Consider the following 11,166-nt stretch of genomic DNA (forward strand, 5'->3'; position numbering starts at 1 on the left):
AACACAACACTTTCCCAACATGAGTCTTTTCGAATGAGTTCTCTCTTCTCATCATGTGGACAAAGTAGTTAAGCTTAAACTTCAGTATCTGTTCTTCTAATGAGTAGTCTGAATTAATTTAAGTACTGACTTTCCTTTTCCTTGCTGTCCAAGGTACTCTCAAAAATCTTTTTTCAGCACCCCAATTTTCTCCAGCAACCCAATCTGAAAACATCAGTGCTGAAGTGTTCAGCTTTCCTTACAATTCAACCCTCATAGCCAACCATACATTACTACGGGAAAAAACACAGCTTTTACTATATGGTCCTTTCTTGGCAAGGTGACATCTCTGTTTTTTAGAATGCTGTTTGAGATTTGCCATAACTTTCTTTCCAAGGAAAAAAGTATTACTTAATTTTGTAGATGCAGTTGTCTTCTGTAGTGATAGCTGAGTCCAAGTATAAAAAAATCTAACACTATTTCTATTTCTTCTCTCTCTAACTGCTAAGAAGGGATGGAACTTGTTGCCATGATCTCAGATTTTTTTTTTTTTTTTTTTTAAGCTTCAAGCCAGTTTTTACATGCCTCTTTCACCTTCATGAAAAGGCTTATTTTTTCACTTTCTACTATCATAATGGTCTCATCTATATAACTGAGATTGTAGATATTTCTCCTAACTTTAATTACAGCTTTTGAGTGATCCAGCCTCACATTTCTTGATATACTTTGTATATAAGGTTAAATAAATAATGTGACAATATACAGTCTTGTCATATTCCTTTCCCAATCTTAAATCAATCAATTGTTCCATATTTGGTTCTAAATATTGCTTCATGAGCTGCAAACAGGTTTCTCAAGAGACAAGATGATCTGTAAGTCCCATCTTTTTGAGTACTTGCCATATTTTGTTATAATCCACACAGTCAAAGGCTTCAATGACTAAGTAGATGTTTTTCTGGAATTCCCTTGCATTCTACATAATCATGCAAATGTTGGCAATTTGGTTACTGGTTCCTCTGCTTCTTTTAAAGACCAGCCTGCACTTCTGGTAACTTGTTCACATACTGCTGAAGCCAAGGTTGCAGGATCTTAAGCATAACCTTTCTAACACAGTTAATTTGAACATTCTTTAGAATGGTCCTTCTTTAGAATTGGGACAGAAATAGATCTTTTACAATCCTATGAAAAATATTGTTTTCCAAATTTGCTGGCATACTGAGTACAGCATTTTAATAGCATCATCTTTTAAGATTTAGCTCAGCTAGAATTCTGCACCTCATTAGCTTTACTGTTATCAATGCCTCCCACGGTCCACTTAGCGTCATTTGTTCCAGACAATGAGCTAGAAATTCTATTATAGCTCTAAATAAATTAGTAACCGCCATCACCATGTTAAGTTCTTTCTTGCACAGTTCTTCTGTATATTCTTGTCACCTCTTCTTAATCTCTTCTGTTAAGGAATCATTCTAGTCCTCTCTAATCAATTCACTCTCCCCTTCTCCCCAAAGCTCACTTCTCCCAACACTCCTTTCCCCCATCCTCTCTGCTGATGCATCTCAACTCAAATTTCGCCAAAAAAGTTGAAACCATTTATAAGAGCTCAATCTTCTCTTTCCTCATCTCAAATTACTCAGAAAACTTCCATTCTTAAATTTTACAAAAGTCTGAGAGAAAGAGATGATTCTTTTCCTGGCCATTATGGAGTCTTTTATATGTACATTTGATTCTATTTTCCACAGATTGCCTCTACCTACTCCCACATCTTCAAAAAATTCCCAAATAGATAGGACTTCCAGATCATCTTGTCTTCTGAGAAACCTGTATGCAGGTCAAGAAGCAATATTTAGAACCAAACATGAAACAATTGATTGGTTTAATCATCTCTACTCATCCTTACTCTCTCATCTTCAACTTCTCCATATGACTTCTTCCCTGCTACTTATCAATAAACCTCTCATGCTTGAAAAGCCATCACCTGTTCTTTGCATCAAATCTCTCAGATAAAGGTCAGATATCCAATACATAAAGAAAACAAATATATGAGACTAAAATCACCCAATGGATAAGAGGGAAATGTGTCTGTTAAATGGTTTTTCAGTACTTAGCAAGTGTTTGGCATATAACACGTTTTTAAATAAATGTTTACTGCTTGATTCAAAAGATTAATTCCAAGTTATTAGTAACCAAATTAGTCTAAACCCTTAATGACAACTCATATTCAACAAACTGGAAAAAAACTGAAAAAGGACTGGAATAGAAAATGTTGGAGAGATTGTAGAAAGACAGGCACATTGATACACTGTTTATGGAACTGTGAATTAATTCAGCCAAATTACTCTTCTTGAAGCTAAAAATGTTATTTTTTCTTAGACTGTACTATCCTATCTAATATTTCTACAAATTTTAGATCAAGTTTGGAAAAAAAAAATTTTGGAGTTATGCTAAGAAATGCCTAAAATGTTCATACTTTATTTGTTCTAGCAATCACCTAAGTTGATAAAGGTAAGAAGGACTTAAGAGTTACTAAAATATTTAGAAAAACTTTTTCATGGTAGCAAAGAACTGGACAAAAGCTCATCAATTGGGCAACATTTAAATTGTGGTACATGAATATAATGTGGTTGGAAAAAAAACCAAACATAATGAATCTGACAGAGAAGTCTGGGAAGACTTACATGGACTGAATGAAGCAAAGTAAAGTAAGCAGAACCAATAAAGTTACATAAACAAGACTACAAACAAAACAGAAAGAACAAAGCAGAAACTGAATATGTAAAATTATTGGCCTCAAAGAACAGATATAAGAAGGCACCACCCAACCTTTTTCTTATAGATAAAAGACTACAGGTGTAGAACACATTTGTCAGACTCAGCTGATGTAGTGGTTAGCTTTACTCAATGTTTTCTTTTTTTAAAGTCTTTCTTATAAGGCATGCCATCTGGACGGAGAATGATATATATTGGAAAAGGTAAGAGAAATAAGAAAAAGAAAAAATTAAAAGCAGGAAACTGCACAATAAATATTTTGACCCAAAATGATGATAAAACATTTTAGCACTTTAAAATGATAGATTGCATGCTATCTTGGGAAAGGGGAAGGGAAGAGAGGGAGAGAGAAAACAATCTTGAACCCAAAATATTATAAAAATGAATACTGAAAGCTATGTAATGGGAAAAATAAAATACTATGGAGGAAAAATAAGAGAGGGAGATTCTAGTGAAAACTTATTGAGTAGCATCTAACACTAAGTTTTTGTAGAGCATGGAAATGGAGGAATAATCTTCAACTAAGATGAAAATATTTCCATTCTAACCAGTGGCTGACTACATTTGTCATCCAATATAAGATTAGCTAAGCCCTGGAGAGGCTCAATACCAGAATGGATTTTTTTTTTAGTCAATGAAAAGATAAATTATCTAATATCTTAATTTGCCCAGTATGTTCAGCATGTTTGTTTGAATGTTGTCTTAAGTGTTTGGTTGTCTGATTCCAGTGCACCTACTCAGTTTCAGACCTTTACAAGAATGTGAATTACTTGAGGGCAAGCTGTTTTGTTTGTTTTGTTTTTTGTATCTACAATGCTTAGCACAGTGCTCAGCACATAATAAGTATTCAGTGAATGTTTGTGGACTTAAAACTGAGTGAAATGGTTACAATTTGTGTTGGAAAAGAGAAAACTCACTTTGTCAAGTAAATTATAATCTTTGAAGTAAATAAAATTTAAAGGAGGAAAGTTCAGTTATCTAGAAACTTCAATTATTAGGTAATTTTAAAGTACCTTACTCTTTGATAATGATGGGTAAATGATATATCTACATACAAATTCATGTATAACTTACAATATAAATTTGTAAAGTATCTAGGGATTAAATTTGAACCCTAGCTCTATTTACTGTTTAACTTTAGGCCATGTCACTCAACTTCTCTGGTCTGTTTTTTCACTTCACCTCGGTAAAATGAGGGAGCTAGATAACCTCTGAGACTTCTTCCAGTTTTAAATTCTGTGATCTTCAGGTGCAGGATTCTACAGAAATGTAAGAAGATACTGTTCTTTTCTCTCCCCCTCCCCCCAGGCTGGGGTTAAGTGACTTGCCCAGGGTCACCCAGCTAGGAAGTGTTAAGTGTCTGAGATCACATTTGAACTCGTCCTCCTGAATTCAAGAGGCTGCTCTATCCACTGCACCTCCTAGCTGCTCCGAATAACTTGAATAACTTGAATAAACTGCTAGTGGGTACAGAAGGCTAGTGATATGATATAATAGCACTGCTGACTCAGGTGTATACTATGGAAAGGGAAGTTTTTAGATTCTGCTTTACTCAAGAGCAAGCTAAAAAGTAAGAAAAATGATTGTTGCCAATAGCAGAGGAAGAGAAAGTTTTCTGACAGGTCTAGAGTGAAAATGATCCTCCAACTTTTGTCAAGGAGAGAGAAACCTAAAGATCCTTATTAGTTTTTCCCCAGAAAAACAAGGGAATGTTAAATAGTTTGAATTAAGACAGCCAACACCTAAAGTTTCAGCTCATTCAGACTCAAAATCTTGTAATCTATGCTTCTTTACCCCCACTATCCCATTAGATCATACCCTATTAGTGGCTATCCTCTCTACTACTCACCATCTCCTTCAAGTCTTGTTCTCTCCTCCCCTAGATAATTCGCTTACCATTTCCCTTTCCTAGTCTCTCCTCTCCCATCCCATACTGCTATCCCACTGATACATACTGATTCCCACTGTTTTTAATATGACAATCAAGGCTCTGCACAGTCTACATTCTATTTTTCCAACTCTATTTCAATAGCCAAATTAAACTAAAAGCCAAGCTGTTTTCATCATATCATTCCCAGTCATTATGCATTTGTGCTCATAACATCCCCTGTGTCTGAAATGGGCTCCCTACATATCCTTCCCTTCAAGTCACAACTGAAAAGATCACCTCCCAGGGGAAATCTTCCTGGGAACTCCTGGGAGAGTTTTTTCCTCCCTCAAATTCCTTAAGTCTCTCTACCCCCCAGCACACAGAAAGTGTTACATAAATATTTGTTGACTTAAAAATGAATAAAAAGGTTAAAAACTATATTGAAAAGGGGGAAATCCACATCATTGAAGTCAATCTTTGGAATAAATAAAATTTAAAGAAGGAAATTTCAATTATCTGGAAACCTCAATTATTAGGTACTTTTAAAATACCTTTCTCTGATAATGATGGATAGAAGACATATCTACATTCTCCTCCAGATAATTTTCCAGATTCATGCATTAACTTAATATGAATTTATAAAATGTCATGGAATTAAATCTGTATCCTAGTTTCATATAACCTTAGGCCATGTCACTCAATTTCTCTGGGTCTCTAAAATGAGGGGGCTAGATAATCTCCTATGTATTTTGCTTAAATTGTTTTCATCTTCTAATTTGTGCCAAAATATATTTAATTATAAAACTTACAAGTTCCTTGAGAACAGAAGCTATATTATATGATAAATATCACCAGTGCTTAATAAATACACTTTGAATCAAAAATTTGCTTTGGCAAAGATATATTCTGTTTATAAACACAGCTAAGGTAGCTGTAAATAGTATAAACCCTAGTGTATAGCACTATGGTAAGAATATTGAACTTAAAAATTGGATGTCCATGGTTCCTTTCTTAACCTACCCTTGTGTAGGTTAGAGGCAGAGCTAAACCCCAATTTCCTCCGTGGTGAAATGATTTTGCTGAGCTACCAAGGTAGATCATAAGGTATGTGTATATGTAAAAGGCTATATTGAAACTCTAATGATGAATGTTTGGAAACAGGAAAAAAAAGTAATTTATAAAAGTGCATATATATTATGTACATAATGTACGATATATATGATATAATATGCATATAAATATGTACTATTTATATATATATATATATATATATATATATATATATATATATATATATATATATATTTATTTATTTATTTATTATATCTAATGTGTTTATTTAGTGAGATGTTCCCCAATGTTAAATATCAGCAAATGTCAGACAAAGAGGAAACTCTTTTAGTAAGTTTACTGAACAAACTCATCTCCTCTGGAAATGCAAGGTGAAGATATTCATGGGTAAGGAAATAAACCCCAAGACTATGTAATTTCATCTGCTATTCATCACAAGATCTCCCAAGCACTACATACTCCTAACAGATTACACCTATCATTCCAGTAAAGTATTTCACAAAATTACAAACTCTCAAAGCTAGTGGAAAGATACCAAGGACGGGTATAGCTAGGAAATGGAACTATTCAGAAAGCTAGAGCAAAGTCTTATATTGAAAGGGAAGAAATGACAAGGAGAGGGAAAAATTATGTGAATATTTTTAAAAAATATTTTGGTGACAAAAAGGTGGTTCTTTTGTAAAATGTCAGTTTTTTTGAATGAAGCAATTGAGATTAAGTGATTTGTCCAAGGTCACACAGTTAAATTTTAAGTGTCTCAGGCCAAATTTGAACTCAGGTCCTTTTGACTCCACAGCACATGCTCTACACCATGTACACCAGGGGTTCTCAAACTATGGCCTGTGGGCCAGATGCGGCCAGCTGAGGATGTTTATGTGGCCTGCAGGGTCATGGCAAATGGGCTGAGGGGTACAGACAGGGTGTGAGCTTTTGTTTTTACTATAGTACGACCCTCCCACAGTGAGGGACAGTGAACTGGCCCCCTATTTAAAAAGTTTGAGGACCACTGATACACCATCTAACACTACACTATCTAGTTGCCTGTAAAATGTTATTCTGAAAAGGGGTCCATGATTTCACCAGACTACCAAAGCAGGCCATGACACAAAAATAGGTAAGAATGCCTAAGTGAATGAAATAGGAGATAAATATAAATAGTTCAACTGTTAGAATAGTACCCATGAAGGACTCTTAATTTACTGGTAGATCTTTTATGAAAAGACAAAGACAAGAATTATTATATGGAACAAAAAAGTATGAATGATTTACAAACTGCAAAGAGATATGAGTGCCTACATTGCTTATATCATAAATCCATGAATACTATTTATAAACAGGAATAAGAGATTACAAAGGAGCTATATAAAATTAGGCTTCCTAAAAAGAGAACTTTAGCACTGTAAGCATCCAAAGTATCAGTGACATGACAACAGACCCCCTAGTTGCTTTCCCTATACCATTAAGCATATATTTCCTAATCTCAATAAAACATTCATTCCAGAAGTGTTTTGTTTTTTTTTTTAAAAGAATTAATGTTAGTTCCTAGAAAGGCAGTTTATAGAGCTGAAAAGGGCCTTAGGTCACCCAATCCAACTTCCTTTATTTTACAGATATGGAAACTTGAGCCCCAAAGAGGGGAATTGATGTCTAAGGATATATAAATTAGTGACAGAGGTGACATCTGAGCCACATTATGTAGAGTGCAAGGCTCTTTCCCATTCCTCTAATCTTGCCTCTTCTATGAGATCTCTAAAGTGCAACTTTTCTCAGAGTCTAAGTGGGGACAAAGGAGAAGGCTTGTCCTCAAAATACATAGTATTTGTATGCTCCCCACTGCATATTTGTATATGTACTATTTTTCAGAAATAAGTCAATACTCTGCAACATAGTCAATATTTAAATGGCTTTATTGGTTCCCGTATAGCACTTAAAACAGTTGCAATTAGTCATCCAGCATAGTATAGACAATTCTAACAAACATGCACTAAAAACCATAAAGTTCTTGAGAGACTGGGAACCATTTTGTTTCTCTTAATATTTGAAAGCCTTCAACCCAAGAAGATGAAATTAAAGTTAAGGTGATATTTATCAGATAAATGGTTGTTTTTGGAATCCTAGAGGAAGAAATACTTTAAAAATTTTCTCAATATAGTCATCTTAACTTGCAAATGAAGAAATGGAAGTCTTGCTCTAAATCACACAACTAGCACAGAGAAAAGGCATCCCAATTTTGAAGAGAAATAGCTCAAGAATTATTAATCTCCATTTTCTGGGTGAGGAAACTCAAATTTACTTGCCCACATTTAGATACCTTGAAGAAGCCAAGTCAGCACTCACTATCATGTGTTCTGGGACTTACACTTAAGCTCTATACATTACACAATGCTTTTGCACAGACTTCTAAGAGGCAGGAATCAACAAAGTAGTCTAGAGAACTTCCATTATCAACTGGTTTCAGGATAGGATCAAGAGTTACATTTGGTGTCAGAAAACCTGAATTCAAATCCTGATGGTTCAGGAGCTTATTGCCTGAAGGCCTCAATTTCATCATTTGAAAATGAGAGTTGGACAAAATCCCTAAAGTTTCTAAATCTATGAAATCTCCACAACCTCTAAGAACTTCTGCAACTTTAAATTTCTATTTTGATTAAATGAGAACATAACTTTATTCATTATTTTATTTTTTCCCTTTTAAATTAATATTATCTCATTTTTCCAAACACATGCAAAGAGTTTTCAACACTCATCTTTGCAAAATCTTGTGTTCCAAATTTTCCTCCCTACCCCCCTCAAGACAAGCAATTTGATATAAATATGTGCAATTCCAAATGTATTTCCATGTTCATTATGCTGCACAAGAAAAATCAGATCAAACTGGGAAAAAAAAAAGAGAAAAACCCCAAGCAAACAAAAAAGGTGAACATACAATACTTTAATCCACATATTCATTATTTTTAAAAACACCACAGGTATAAATGGCATCTGGGATTCAACTGATGATTGGGAAAAGCATGGTCAGTACTGACATTGAAATTCAGGCCCTTTTCCTTTCAATTAGTTTCTGTTCAGGACACTAGCATGAACATTTACCCAGGCATGTCTTGGCGGTCCTCATTGTTGGTATGTGCAACAATAAACAGATCAGAGAGGAAGGTACTCCTTTAAATTATTCATTGTTATAGTTACAATTTATCTTTGGTCCTTCCTGAAATTGTCAGCACTTTGAGGGAATCTTTATTTTCTTTGTTTCCACAACAAGAAAGGGTAATGGCTGTATAATCACAGGACTTGTATTCTGATTATGAAACTTAATTAGCAAGTGCCATCACCTTCTCAGGGGGCCAATACCCTCATGTGTAACATGAATGGTACAATTTTGTTGATCTCTAAGGTTCCTTTGGGGTCTGAAGTCTATGATCCCACGATCTGACCATATGAAGGTTTGCTAAATTAAAGGAATAAGTGTTCTTGGTCAGGATCTGCGTTCAAATAGGAGTGTGACCCTGGACAAAGTCACTTAATCTTGACTGCCTTTGGCGGGGGGGGGGGGGGGGGGGGGGGGGGGGGGAGAATAGATATTCCTTTATTTCTTGTGAAAATAAACCTTCTTTGCCCTTAGCCAGTCAAAAAGCCTTTCAAAGGCCCAGCCGAGGAGGGTGACCTCACAGCACTTCCAGCCCACTTTGCAGACTACGGCCACGGAGGAGTCCAGACTCCGGAGTGGCCCTCCCGCGGCGTGGGGCTGGAATGGCTGGCCTGCCCTCTAAGGAAGCCCCGGGAACGTACTTCACGTCCGGGGGTGGAGGGCAGGATCCTCGTGGGCCCGAAGGGGCCATAGCCCTCCTACCTCACAGGGCTGTCCTGAGCACCGATGGGACACCACATGAGCTGAGCACAGGTGTGCGGCTCCCACTCGGACGGGATGGTGGGTTTTGTTTAAGTGAATTTGAGCCTAAAATGGGAAAAGTCAGCTCGGACTCGGGTTCAAGTACTAGAGGTCTAACTCGCAGGAGCCGCGTGACCTTGGACAAGTCCCTTCTCCCCTCGTGCCTCAGTTTCCTCGGCTAAGACTGGGAAGACTGCCTCCCAGGAGAGGGCTGAGTGCGGGGGCATGAGCCTCGGGTTCGGACGCGGCTTTGGGGCTTCCTCCTTCCGGAGGGACCCCGGACAAGTCCCCCAGCCTCTGGGGGCCTCAGTCTCCTCCGCTGTCAAAGGCAGCTGGCTCGAGGGTCCCAAAAGTCCCCTCCTCTGTCTAGGAAGGCGCTTCAAGGACTTTGGGGAAGGGGGAGAAAGAGTCCTGGCCCGACCCCGCGGGCCCGGGAGCGCGGACCCTTGTCTCGCTGCACAGGCTGCGGCTTCTCTACCTGCCTCGGAGGAGCCGGAGCCTGGGCCGGGCCCACCCTCCCTCCGACCACCGGCCGCCCGCCCGCCCGCTCGCCTCAGCAGACAGCCGGAGCGGACGCGCGGGGAGCGCGGGCAGAAGCGCCGAGCTCCGGGACTCACGGCCGAGGAGAAAGGGCGTCGCGGCCTCCCTCTCTCCCTCCCTCCCGCCCGCCGCCGGCGCCGAAGCCGCCACTCACCTTAACAAGCTGCCGAGCCCCCGCTCCGCTCCGCCGCCCGCTGCGCCTGCGCTGACGCCTGCGCACGTCGCCGACCGTCCCGCCTCTTTTCCTCTGCCATGGCGATGGCGCGGAGTCAGGGCCTGGCTCCGCCCCCTCGCTGTTCTCGCGGGCCTTTGCCGAGTGACCTCCGGCGCAAGCGCGGATGACAACGGGCTCCAGATTAGGCGGCGAGAAGGCCGGGCCCGTAGTAGTTTAGGTAGAGCTGTCCTTCACCAGCCGGAAGTAGGCAGCGTGCCTTTAGCTTGGCGATGTTATGTTTATCGGCCATAGAGAGGAGGGGCAGATGTTGCATTGTGGGACGCGGGGGGACTCCATCCTCTCCTACTCCGGCCCGGTCCCTTTTCCCCCAAATAATGATCTCATTCTCTATTATTCTGTGACGATGTCAGTCACGTGCATCTGCTCCTTTGGGCCCTGGACCAGGGGCGTTCGATGCCTGCCGCTTCCCTTAACCGTACTTGGACAACTTCCAATCTAAATTCAATTATTCTCAAAGAGCATTTTATTAAGCATCTTCTGTGTGGGGAGCGCACAGAACACAAAGACGTACACGTGTGACCAAGCTCCCCAGCCGCCAAGTTCCTGGAGTCTTCAGGCTCTGAGCCTCGTTCTCCATTTGCAAATTGTATACCCCTAAAAATAACTGGGAAAAAATATTTAATGTTTTAAAATATTTATTTAATAGTTTAATTTAAATAAATTATAACTATGTAATATATAATTTATGTTCATGTATAATTTCTATATATATTTTATAATTTATTTTTATGCAATATATATTCTGCTTATGATATTTACATATTTTATAATGCTATGTATATTACCTATGCTATCTTAACATACTTATGTGGAATAAAT

The 11,166-nt window shown here is 38.5% G+C and overlaps 1 protein-coding gene across 4 annotated transcripts in view; it reads right to left on the bottom strand.

Annotated features, from left to right (window-relative positions):
* SGTA (small glutamine rich tetratricopeptide repeat co-chaperone alpha) overlaps nucleotides 1-10,658 on the bottom strand; it is a 43,458-nt gene extending 32,800 nt beyond the window's left edge. For all 4 annotated transcript variants that reach the window (XM_074304409.1, XM_074304399.1, XM_074304393.1 and 1 more), the window contains exon 1: nucleotides 10,267-10,658. The gene's annotated coding sequence lies outside the window, so the exon portion shown is untranslated. The remainder of the gene's footprint in view (nucleotides 1-10,266) is intronic.
* Nucleotides 10,659-11,166: the final 508 nt, after the last annotated feature.

This window comes from Sminthopsis crassicaudata, chromosome 1 (genome assembly GCF_048593235.1).
Source record: "Sminthopsis crassicaudata isolate SCR6 chromosome 1, ASM4859323v1, whole genome shotgun sequence".
In the NCBI taxonomy this organism is placed as follows: domain Eukaryota; kingdom Metazoa; phylum Chordata; class Mammalia; order Dasyuromorphia; family Dasyuridae; genus Sminthopsis; species Sminthopsis crassicaudata.